Source organism: Sparus aurata, chromosome 8, assembly GCF_900880675.1.
Source record: "Sparus aurata chromosome 8, fSpaAur1.1, whole genome shotgun sequence".
Taxonomy (NCBI): domain Eukaryota; kingdom Metazoa; phylum Chordata; class Actinopteri; order Spariformes; family Sparidae; genus Sparus; species Sparus aurata.
Window position 1 is genome coordinate 4,963,999 of NC_044194.1, and position 12,701 is coordinate 4,976,699.

Consider the following 12,701-nt stretch of genomic DNA (forward strand, 5'->3'; position numbering starts at 1 on the left):
CCTCTAACAGGCACAAAAGGGAAACAGAAAGAGAGGGAGAGAGAGAAAGATGGAGTGAGTAAGATGGAGAAAGAGAGAGAGAGAGAGAGCAGCCACCGTGGCCACTCACACAAAGAGTGTGTTTGAGCGCCAGCGTTGCAGATGGAGCAAGTGAGTGCGCAATAACAACGCTGATGACTGATATTTCTTTAACACTGGAGCCTATTCCTCCGCATGGAAAAGAGCAGGAGCGGAGGAGGAGGAGGAGGAGGAGGAGGCTGGGGTAGGAAGAAAAAAAGCACTGTATTCACCTGATGCCAGACCATAACATTATGACCCAATCCCTGTTATATTTACTGGTGGGGAACACTCGGTGGTGCAGGAAGCAGCTATAACATTGTTTTTCCCTCCTGTTAAAAAAGCCTCTGTTCTAGTAAAACTTTGGGGGGCTCGAACCCACAGCTCCCCTCGATCCGCTTCCAGAGGGGAAAGCTGAGTCACCTGAGCCCGCCTCTGCCCTCCAGCTCTCTCCATCTATCTCTCCATCTTTCTTTTTTTTTTTCTTTTTTAGCTCCATTCTCTCCATCTCTTCTCTCTCCCTCTCTCTCTCTCTCTCTCTGCCTTTGGAGGTAACCGCAGAGTACAGAGAAGCCGAGCCAAAGAAATGAAGGAGAAAAAAAAAAAAAAAAAGGGCATTTTTATTGCAAATGTACTAACTGTAATGGATCCATAATGTAACCCGCAGGAGAATCTGCTTTCACACACCGCTCTGCTGTTAAATGGCCCAGAGATGTATATACATATACAGTGAAATCCAAGCCAGGGTCCATTGTAATTTTGCCCAGATAGTGTTGTTATGTAAGGCGGTTTTAAAAGACTTTGCGGACTGACAGAGAGAGAAGAGAGGTCAAAGAAATACAATGGAGTCGCTCTTTTATGAGTCATTTAGTGGGTCATGGGCTGCCTTCTCAAGATGTCATCAACACAACAGAGGGATCTTTCACACACACACAAACAGATATTATGTTACAGGAACAACAACCCGAGAACAGAAGGGGAAAGCAGGCCACGATCATAACAAGGCCGGGGCAAGATGGATCTGTTGTTGTCTGGATGAGGACATCGCACAGCAAACTTTTTAATTACAAATAGATTAGACCGCTGTGATGTTGTTGTGTGGTCTCTGTGTAAACTCCCTCAATATTTTGTTTTGAGACTTGCGTGTATTGCTTCCCCGTTGTTTGTCTTCAGGAGACCCAGGAATCTCTCTCTGAAATGAGGGCCAGCCCTGCTTTGTATACAGGAACAGAGAGGCAGCGAGGGGGGGGAGAGGGGGACGGTGGTCTCGCGCTCGGGGCCCGACGGTGCATCCCAAACTGCAGCTTTTTCGGCTGGGTGAAGCTTGCCAGGACGTTACACTAAGCGTACACTTAAGCGTTGAGTAAGGCGCCAACACCAGTTCCAGTCACTTCAGAACCACAGATGAAGTGTCAGACAGGAAACGCGGCGTGCAACATTAGCGGGGCATCAGCCCCCCCCTCGCCCCACTCCCTCGGACTGCCTTTGACTCGGGTCCAGCTCCCAGGGCTGTGGGCTGATGTTATTATTGTTGTTTTTCGTGCTGAGAACAGGAGTTCCAGCCAAAACGGACTCCTGTTACAATAACAAGACCTGGAGGGCCCCTGCTCGGCTTTATTGGTACAGGGGAGCACCAACAACGATGTCTGTGGACAATCAACAACCAATTTGCTAAGGGGCGGGATGGGAGATGAGCCAGAGACTGTTCTTTCTCTTTGTCTCTCCTCCGGCGCTGAGTCTCTGTCACTGTTTGACAACCATCTCTGCTCCCTTCCTCCTGTGTGTCATCGACCCCCGCAATCAGCCATATGGAAATGTTACAGGCTATTTAACATGTACAGTGAGAACATTATGGCCCATCGCGGTTCTATAAAAAGGGAGATGTAGGGGAAACATGCGCCGAAGATGTAAATGTGGGAAGCTCGCCATTGCACCACATATGCCTACTCTTCAAGGTCATGGTTTGATGCGTCGACAGTGGAGGAAAGGAAATTAATAAGAAATGGAGAGGATGAGATGACTTCATAATTATGTGCTGGAATGCATTAATTTACATGAGAGGGCTTTAAAATCTGAACTGCAGACACCGTCCGTCCTTCAGCTATCAGTCTGGATACGGCAAAACTCAAAAAGAAAAAAATGTTCAGGTAGATGAGGTAAGGCAAACCTTTATTGATCCCATACTAGAGTAATTTAGTTGTTTCACCAGTTCAAGTAGAAGCAGGAGGGAAACTAGAAATGGCACTCAGTAGACTACAAACCTCCGCCAAGACAGAACAGTGACGCATTATTCCAACAGCGTAAAAAAAACATCTCTGGTCACAGATGAAAAGACATTTTCGACCTGGTTAACGCTCACTGGGTTCCCTGAGAAACTGACGAAAATGTGGGAAAAATGCCCCGTCATGCTGTGTTAAAGAGGGTGGAAAAAGTTCCTGGATCTGTCACTTTATCATCCAGATCCACACAAAACGTTATCGGGGTCTATTCTGGGACGAGACCCATCGCCCATCCCAGTTTGGTGGAAATCTGTTGGGAAGTTTTCGTGTAATCCTGGCGACAAACCAACAAACCAACCGGCCAACAAACACACGTGGACAGAAACACTGTGTCCTTGGCAGAGATTTTTAAAAATGACTGAAACGAGGCAAAAGCAAGACAATAAAACGGAAAAAGTAAGATAAAAAATAGACTATACCATACATACACCTTCCACCTATAGAGACACTATAGACAATTCAACAGAAACGGGTAAGAAGAATATAGAAGAATAGCAAAATAATAGGGAACCTTCCCTCCACGATCGACAGACATGTGATAATTGTGTCATGTCGTGTGTATGCAGGCAAATTTTTGATATTTAAGGACTCGTAGCGAGATCAGGAGCATAAAAATGACCCAGTACGTTTACATGCACAGCTAATCAGATTACAGCTATGGTTCGACTATGCTACTCAATCGGACAACTGCAATTGTCTGAGTATACATGTCGGTGAATAAATCGAATTATTGTCATACCCCGGTACGATAGGTGGCGCTGTACCCATTTCAACTAGTGACCTCTTTACGTCACCAGCAACAACAAACTGCCTCGGCATTCCAGAAAGATGGCGTACGAAGAGCGAGACGAAGCTACATCTTTGTACATTTCGTATATGGTGTACATGATAATTACACAAACTAGATGCACAATGGCGCTCTTTCTTGCCATTATTTCGGAGGAAAGACACCACCGCCGCCGTCCTTCTACTTCCGGCTCACGGCCCGTGGAAAAAAATCTCGAGCCTGCGCAGAATGCAAAATCCGATCTGATGGAACGTATACATGCAGGGGCAGTGGCGTGCACAGACCTTTTGAAGGGCAGGGGCAAAAAGAAGGGCACTTTAGCACGCATTTTGGCTCCCAAGAGGGCACTTTAGCGCACGTTTTGGCTCCCAAGAGGGCACTTTAGCACGCGTTTTGGCTCCCAAGAGGGCACTTTAGCACGTGTTTTGGCTCCCAAGAGGGCACTTCAGCACGTGTTTTGGCTCCCAAGAGGGCACTTTAGCGCATGTTTTTGCTTCCAAGAGAGCAGTTTATCATGTTTTAACCAGCCAAGGGGGCAGTTCAATGTGTTTTGCCAACCAAGAGGGCACTTTGGCGCGCTTTTTTGGCTCCCAAGAGGGCACTTTAGCACACGTTTTGGTTCCCAGGAGGGCACTTTAGCGCATGTTTTTGCTCCCAAGAGAGCAGTTTATCATGTTTTAACCAGCCAAGGGGGCAGTTCAGTGTGTTTTGCCAACCAAGAGGGCACTTTGGCAAGCTTTTTTGGCTCCCAAGAGGGCACTTTAGCACACGTTTTGGTTCCCAGGAGGGCACTTTAGCGCGCGTTTTTCAACAATTGGGCCACTGTGCAGGAGTAATGCGACTATCAATCGAATAATCTAGGTGTTTTAATCTGACTATGAGAAATCCGATCCGGTCCGATTGTAGTCAGACTAAGGTGTATACATGCATCTTAAAAATCCGATCATAGTCGGACTAACCCAGTAATTCGGTTTTCTTGAGTGCCGTGTAAACGCGCTGACTGACACAGTCGAGCCACTCACCTGTTGCTAACTTTAACACACAGTGAACCGAAAGCTCTGCATCAGCTCCTCTTACAGAAGCACAGCTATCAAACAGCTGCAGTCCCACATGCATCCAATCGATGGCCTTGTCCCGCAAACACGCTCTCATGCGGATACAAAGCCGTGATGGTAGCTACAATACGCGCAAGCTCTCTGCCAACGCGGTCCACAAAGGGGTTACTGATGCCGAGGACGGAGAGGACGGAGGAACCCCTCAGACCTCGCGATGCCCCCACATACTGGGGAAAGCCCGCTCCTTCCACCCAAAACTATTTACATAACTCCATGGAGAAAATTGGGCCGTCGCAGTTAGCTTTTCCATGTGCGCCACACAGTAGAGACGCTGTTAGGATAATTGTCCTCTTACACGAGCAGAGGGCATACGCAGTACAGTATTTACAGTAAGAAAATAAAGACGGGGGGGAACGGGACGGCGAGAGGGAGCGAGGAAAAAGGGAGAGAGAGGGAAAGTGAAAGAAAGAGAGAGAGAGAGAGAGAAAGAGAAAACTGCTGATCAGGAAAGAGAGTGGGGTTCCACGGATATTCCCCCAACACAAACACATCCACTGTTGATTTTTGTCATTTTCTTGGCTCTGGGAAGTACAGTAGTTGGCAGAACAGTAAGCTCTCTGATGGTTTGTATGACTGGCTGTCATGGTCTTAGAGGTGGCTTCCCGCTGCCTCAGCGTATGCCCCTTCCCTCCCTCTGTGGTGACCCTGCCTCTCTTCTACCTACTCTCTCTCTCTCTCTCTCTCTGTCGTTCACTCGTCTGCGATTTTTCTCCCCTGTCTCTCCCCTCCGATCCAGTTGAAAAAACAAATCAACCTGGGCTCGGTTGCGCTGCCTGCTACACCTACCGCCCAGCTGGCATCCATTGTTTGCAATTAGTTCCAAGGCATGTGTTTGACAGCCTGCGTACTTGTATACGTGCAAACTTGCTTGTGCATATTTGCAGGCGGGCACACGCGGATGCAAATGTGTGCATTTATTTATTCATTTATTTATTTATTTATTTAATGATTGGCAGAAAGGAAAATAAGGCAGCCTGGGAAAAGAAAAAGAGCCATAGAAGGACACGGATTCTGAGCAAGTCCAATTATTAAGAACAATCCATCAATATGCAAAGCAAGTCCTGGAGCAGGCTCAGCAGAAAAACATGGCAAAAAAAAAAAAAAAAGTGAAAGCAGAAAAAAATGTGGTTCTTACGAAGAGGGAGAGAAAAATCTGTCTTTACAATCCCCCTGTTTCGGCTTGCCAACTTTCTGCTGGCTGTTGGTAGTGCGGAAATGAGAGCGTGCTAGATTCTCCCCTCCCGAGAATAACACAAACCCCTCAAAGCTCAAATCAAACACACAATCCACGTCACAGGAAACCATTTTGAAGCGTAAAACCTCCCAATGGGAGCTCCATTTGAATGCTGCGGGTATGCGCTGCCTTGCTCGCCCCCTGTGCCTCCCCCCGCTCTCCCCTCCCCGCTCTCTCAAGGCTTCAACCACAACCTAACCCGAACCACACCACCTCTCAGACGACAAGACTCCCTTTCTCTCACTCCCTGTCCATTTCCCCTTTTATTCCTTCCTTTCCTTTTTTTTTTTTTTTCTTCTTCTCTTTGTTGTTCTTCATCGCCTCCTTCTCTCTTCTCTTTCTCTCTCTCACTTTCTCCATCTGCTATCGAGATAGACGGACAGATTTAAACGCTGGACGTGGAAACAGACGCGGTTTTAATCAGGTTAAGGGTCGTGAGGCAGCCCTCTCTGTTCAAGTACGGGAGTGACCTCTCCTGCCACCAGCAGCCCAGCCCCCCCTCCTCCATCTCAAAACCTCAAGCGCAACCTCCCTTACCCCCCCCCCATCCTCCTCTAAACCACGTCTTCCTCCGTCCCCTCACCCCTTTTTCCTCCTCCTCCTCCTCCTCCTCGCCTGGCAATTGAAACGCAGGGGTCAGGAGGGCATATAGGAGGCAATCACAGTAGTTTGTTTTGGCTCTCTCGCCCCCACACCAAGTCCTTGGCTGTGCAGGAGCAATGCCGCCACCTTGCCTGCTCGCAGCCTGGGAAACAAACACATCCTTAATCACCCTGGCCCCGTATCCGCCAAGGCCACACTAGTCGAGCCCCGTCTGACAAGCGAGGGCCAGAGGAGTTGGACTCCGTCTGATGAACTCAGGCCATACAAGTCAAGCTCTGTCTACTGAACCCAGGCCACATTAGCAGCAGCCAGACAGTCAAATCCAGGTCGCACTAGCTGAGTACCCTTTGTTGAAACGGAGCCAGCGAGGACATACGCTTTAAGCTCAACTCAGGCCACTCTAATCAAGCCCTGATGGTCAAGCCCAGGCTAGGGGAAGTGGAACCCCGTCGAGGCCACAGAAGTCCTGCAGCGCTGCCTGAAATCGGGCCAGAAAAAAGGCTGATCTATCTTTGGCTTTGCTGAGCAGTTCTGTCATTATGTTGGCTAAGTGTTGCCTAACAGTGGGATCCTCTGACGTAAGCACTGCGCAGCTGAGGGCTGGCAGCGAGGCAAGATGTAAGACAGGGAGAGAGAGGACGTTTCAAATGGGAGCCAGCCATTTAGACCAGAAATGAGTTGCGCAGTCGTAGCCATCCCTCTCCTAATCCCCCCCAAAACCATAACCTATAGCCTCTAAATCTCACTCTATTTTTCTCTCCGTCCGTCCGTCTCTCGCCACTGCACGTTCTCGCATACTTTCCGAAACTACCTCATCCTCATCCTCTTCCCCTTCTCTCACACCTCCCTTTTGTACATCAAGTCGCAAAACGCAGCTCAGGAGCAACAAAATGAACGTATTCAAGTCTGAGAATGTGTTTGTGTCACTTGTGTTTGTGCGTTAACAATGGGGGTACTAAAACCCAGGCAGCGTTTGTGCAGCTCCCCCCCCCCCCCCCCCCCTCGACACCAGCGTCTGTTTGACAATGAGAGCCAAGGCGGGGCCTCCGATCTGTGTTATACTGTACACCACAGCATTCTCAGACCCTAAAGAATCTCCCCTTTGGGATATCTTATTAGCATGTACTGCGTTATCCCTATACACACATACACACCACCACCACACCCTCCCACGTTACGCTCCGTCTCCATCGGGATGTCGGACAATTAACCTCAGTGTTCTCCTCCCTGGGTGATATAAAGAGATTAGTGACCCCGGTTTGATTGTGCGTGATGAGAGGAGACTTGTGTTAAAGTACAGAGGATTTCATCGCTCGGAGGGGAGAAATCTCATTGTTCTCATGGTTCCTCTGATCACCTATGAGCCGCGTTTCACGCCAGGAGTGACCGGCGGGCAGCGACAGACCCGCTGATCCCGGTCCAGCCCACCGTGCAGCCGGGCGGCAGCTGGAGCGGCGAGCAGGTACATGAAGCGCTGAGACCGGCCGGGACTTCCAGGAAGTTCAGCATCAGGGATCAGTCTGTGTTATTGACTTGGCACAGCCTCCAGCCAGTACGATTCCACTAGCGAGGGGTTCACTGGCTGCACAAGTGCACATATGTGTATGTGTGCAGAACAGGGCTCGGCGCTCTGTAGTCCAGATGGGTGGCCGTGTCCCAGTTGATTTGTGTTATTCTGTTATGACAATTGAACTCATTTGAACCATTCATACTTCTCTTTCTCTCTCTGCTCCTCTCGGAAACACGCATACTGCCTCACCAGCCCGACTCGCCTCTCGTTCCTCGGCTCTCCCTACGTACGTTTCACTGTTATTAAGTTGTTTAAAATGCAAATGTGTGTGTTGAACAGCTGGCAGAGTCACGGACCACCCAGCCAGGAGACGGAGCATTGTGTTGATAGCAGATAAGCTGAAGCGGAGTGTCGGGAGAAATGCTTCCCCTTCTTTCAGACAGACGGCCGCGCGTAAGCCTCACAAACACCCATGCCACAAAAAAACAATGGCCGATGGCTCCTCCCCCCTCTGGGTCGCCACAAACAAATCTTTGAGAGCAAACACGGATCAAAGAGGGCTGCCGCCACTCGTTTGGTGATGCAGGCTGGCATGTGCCATCTTCCATTGTCAGGACTTCTAATTGATCCTAATTGATGTTGTGACAGGCGAAGAAGGGAAGGATCTCCGGAGGACGACGGAGTTGGAAAACAGCATTCAGCTTTTATTAAGCAGCGGCGCTGTTGAAGAAACCAGAATACGACATGGCTGGCTTTTACTGATTGATCCTTTGTGTTGGCCGGAAAGCAAACGGAGGAGCATGGAAGCAATAAGATGGTTCACGCAAACCAGACTGGGACAAGATGTTGACAAATTCTACAAACAAACAGCGGTGGGAGGATCGGTCAGATCTCTAACGAAAGTAGAAATACCACAATAAAGCCTCATATTCACATTTACATATTAGCTCGTGCTTATTAGAATGTTGTTTTAAAACCACATAATGAGTCAATTATTGATGTATTATGTACTTGCGTGATGTTTTTATCCACAAAGTCACCAGGAAGTAGCTTTCGAATAGAGTTAATGGCATAAAAAAGGGCAAATAAGTGCTCTAAAGTAACATTTTAAGGTCTTTTGTTTCTGTTTTTGACGATTTTAATCTACAATTTTACTACATATTAGTGACAGAAATAGATTTTTTTAATTGACTGTATGTATCTGACAGCTAACACGAGATTTCACGTAGAAAACATGAGATTATCTTTATAGATTTAAAGGTGCAGTATGTAAGGATTTTAGCAAAGAACAACAACGATTACAATATGGACACAATGTGAAAAAGGAAGAATATTGACGTCGTGTCAAAGACGTTAAGGTGTCGTGTTGCAGAGATGTTCACCTGCGAACCCCTCGCCCGTCCTCGTGGTTCCCCCGGCGAGAAAAATCAGCAACATGCTTAAAGTGCAAAAAGAAAAAACAGAGGGGTTTGTTTTATGTGTGTCCGATCAAACTGATGACGTTTCATCTTAAATGCAAGATTTTCAAGTATTTTGACAGCATGGTGGGTCTTCTTTTACTTCAGGAAAGGTATCTGAGTACTCCCCCACCTCAAATCAGTATTAAGCTCTGAACATCATGGCGGGCTTTTCCTAAGAACCTGGTTTTGAGCTGCCATTTAAAGAAATGTACGTTCTACGTGTCGTGGATCCTTTTCGAGGCCGACTCTCAATGAGCGACAGTCGACACCAACGTAAAGACCGGACGTGTTTTTAGATTTTTTTAAGAAAAAGCTGAAACTTGCACAGAAATCTTGCTGACAATAGAAGCTCATCCGTCGTACCTTCTCTAATTAAAAACAAAACAACAAAATAAAAAAAGACGTGTTGACTCATAAAGCCCAGCCTACTGATTCTTTGTAATCCACGCAACAATAAACAGGCGCTCCACATGTTTTCTACAGTGTCCTCCTCCGGTTGTTGCTCCTGGCTCTGAGCCAACAAGTGTATAGATGTGAGTACAGTATGACCGAGTGTGTACGCCGAGGGGCCACATCAGGGTACGCTTTATGTATGTGTGAGCGGTTTACTATGAAGCATGAGCGCGAGGGTTCATGTGTGTCAGCGCGTGTGCATGTAAGCAAGAGTTCTTGGAAAAACGGAAGATGTTGGCTTTTCTTTTTCTTTTTTTTCTTTTTTCCTCTAATGTAAGGGTACATACTGTACATAGGCTCACACACACACACACACACACACACACACACACTTATGGGGTGACAGAGTACACTGGCTGAGCTCAGATGAACCAATGGCAACCTGGGGAAGGAGGAATGTGTATGGCGCTAGTCCAAGAGAGGCCGTCAGAATCCTCAGCAGGCAACCCCGGTTGTCTTAGTGAAAACAAGTGTGAGTGTGTGGGAGTGTGTGCGTCCGCGCAAGAGGCTGGTAGGGGTAGTAATTGTGCAACTATATGAGTGTGTGTAATTTTACAGACAGTTGGCGATGAATTGTGTGAATGTATGCAACACAAAAGCCCGCAGTTTAAACCTTCTTTTGCCGCGAGCTGAAGCAGACGACGACGTATACGATGCTCTCTTTTTTCCTTTCTCACGCGCGGCCGTCTCACGCGCACCTTATCGGCAGCGTTGCTTGATCTAAACCCATCAGCTACGGGGTGCAGCGGTGCATCTGTAGGTGAAAGGTTCCCATCACGAGTGGGCAGTTACTACAGCCAGCAAGGAGGAGATCTGCCCCCCCGGGGGAGGCGAGAGAGAGTCAGCGAGGACACTCACTATACGGCCACTCATCCCACTAATCCCAAAAATACAGCATGATGTCATGCAGATTCCAAGTGTGGACTGCAGTAGCAGGAACAGGGTCATGTGTGCACTTGACTAATGCACAACCGAGCAAGGAAAAAAAAAGGGAGGGAGAGAGAGGAGTAAGGAGGGAAAAGGAGGCGAGTGAAGGGCTGTTTAAAATATTCAACCCCCCTTCCATTAACTAACCGTGTAGGGATGGGAACACGACCTGCACTGTACGTCTCATGAGAGGGGGAAGAAGAGGGAGAACGAGAGAGAGAGAGAGAGAGAGAGAGAGAGATGGTGCACTGTGGGAGTGGACCTCTTTCATCCAGTAGCCCTCGAATCCAGCTCAGCATTTTCTCAGTGATGTCATCTCTTTTTCACTCTCACTTCACCCTCTTCACTTTCCTCCCTCACCTCCATCTGCTCTCTCGCTCCATCCTTTCCCTGGGCTTTCTGCCGTCTCGCACGCACATGCTCGCATTCCCTCCTTCCCTCTGCACTTTACACGACGTGCGGTGCATTACAATATACGATGCATCTTGTTCGGCACACACGGATCCCTATAAATCTGCCCGCAGTCATCCCGAGTTCAGCTGAAAGAGGATGTTCAGCGGGCTCGCATACCTCTCCGGTTCCTTTTCACACTCCGGCCACACAGCATCATCTGACATCTGACAGGCGGGGAGAACACTGTGTTAACAAACATGGAAATGGCTGCCAGCTGCATGGACAGGGTTCGGACTGTGTGTGTGTGTGTGGGGGGGGGGGGGACACATTGTGCATGCAGCTTTTTATTGGGTATGAAGAGAAGGGAGACGCATGGGGGAGAACATGGGAGAGAGGAGGCGAGTATGCAGCTCAGGTCTTTGAAGCTATACAGCGGTCGTTATTTTTTACAGCGGTGGAGTTGTTGCTGCAGAATATTTACAGTGCAGACGGGTACGGTAAAGAGAAAGTGAGGAAAAATTCATAAAGAAACACTTGCATGAGGGAATAATTTGCACTTTGCTTCGTGACTGTTGGGCAGCGACGAACCGCGGCTCCTCCTTCAACTATTTAATCCAGTAATTGTGCGACATTGTGCGTCCTGGTCGGAGCAATTAAGACGCCGAGCATGGTACCGTACGTGGGAAATTTCCTGTCACTTCTCTGTCAAAACGCCAGAAAGAAACCTAAAGGAAGAAGAGCGACTGTCCCTTTCCAACTCGGACATACTGCCTCTGTAGAAGGAATCACCTGGATCACCTGTTCTGCATCTTCTGGATATGACGTCAAGCAGGGGCGGTTCTGGGGGGGGGGCAACAGGGGCCAGTGCCCCCGTAACTCTTGAGTGTGGACCCCCCTGTGGCCCCCTGACAGGGAGTCTACATTAATAACACAATGACAGATTTCTTGCAATGGTTTTGTTCTGAAGGGAAAGTCAGAAATAAAGTGTCTCAGCAGTTTACTACCCAATCAAAATTGCTGAAATTGTAAACACTCCTTTTCTGAATGAGGGATTTATCCTTTTTTCCGGGTTGTATGTGCCCCCTTACAAAAAAGCCGGCCCCGACCTGGCCCCCCTATTAAAACTGGTTAAGAACCGCCACTCGTCAAGGACATCTTAGTGCACTGGAGAGTCAGCAAATCAGTTCAAACATTATATATGTATCATCAAGCTGAGGTAAGGCCTGATGCTCCTCAGGTCGAGGTGTCACTTCATGTTCTGCAGTCAGGTCAGGATGATGCACCGTGATCGGTCTCGTGTCAGCACATCACCACGGCTCACAATCGAGGAGTTTCCCGCAGCGCGCCGGGGTCGCCTGATCAGTCTTAATGTAAATAAAGCGCTCCGAGGTCGAACCCGCGTTCTCTCCCTGAAAAGTGAAAACAGTCGTCTGTTGAAACTCGCGTCCAAAACACTACGCAACGCTGGCCTGGTCTCTTCCCAGATGTTATCGCTTAAAAAAAAAAAAAATGAAAGTCTCTCCTTATTTAGCTTATGTTACGTTTTTATTCATTAGAATAATATCCCCAAATTATCTTGTCAGCAAAATTATCATCATGGGTCAGAAAAAAAAAAAAAAAAATCTAATCATGCCGTCTCCACGTTTTGCTTCCAGTTAGAATATAAATGATTGCGAGAAAAACAAAACTTCCCGAAACATTTTAATCACTCGTGGAACAGACCGTCGAGAGAGTATCGAGTTGCTTTCGTGCGTCTCCGTCTCGTTGACTGCGACTGTCGATGACTTCATTTGTTTTCTCGAGCCCACGGATGATTTTTCGGGTTGTTTTTCTCATAATGAGTTAATAAGCTGTTCTTGTGTACTTGTTTTTCACGGAGCTAA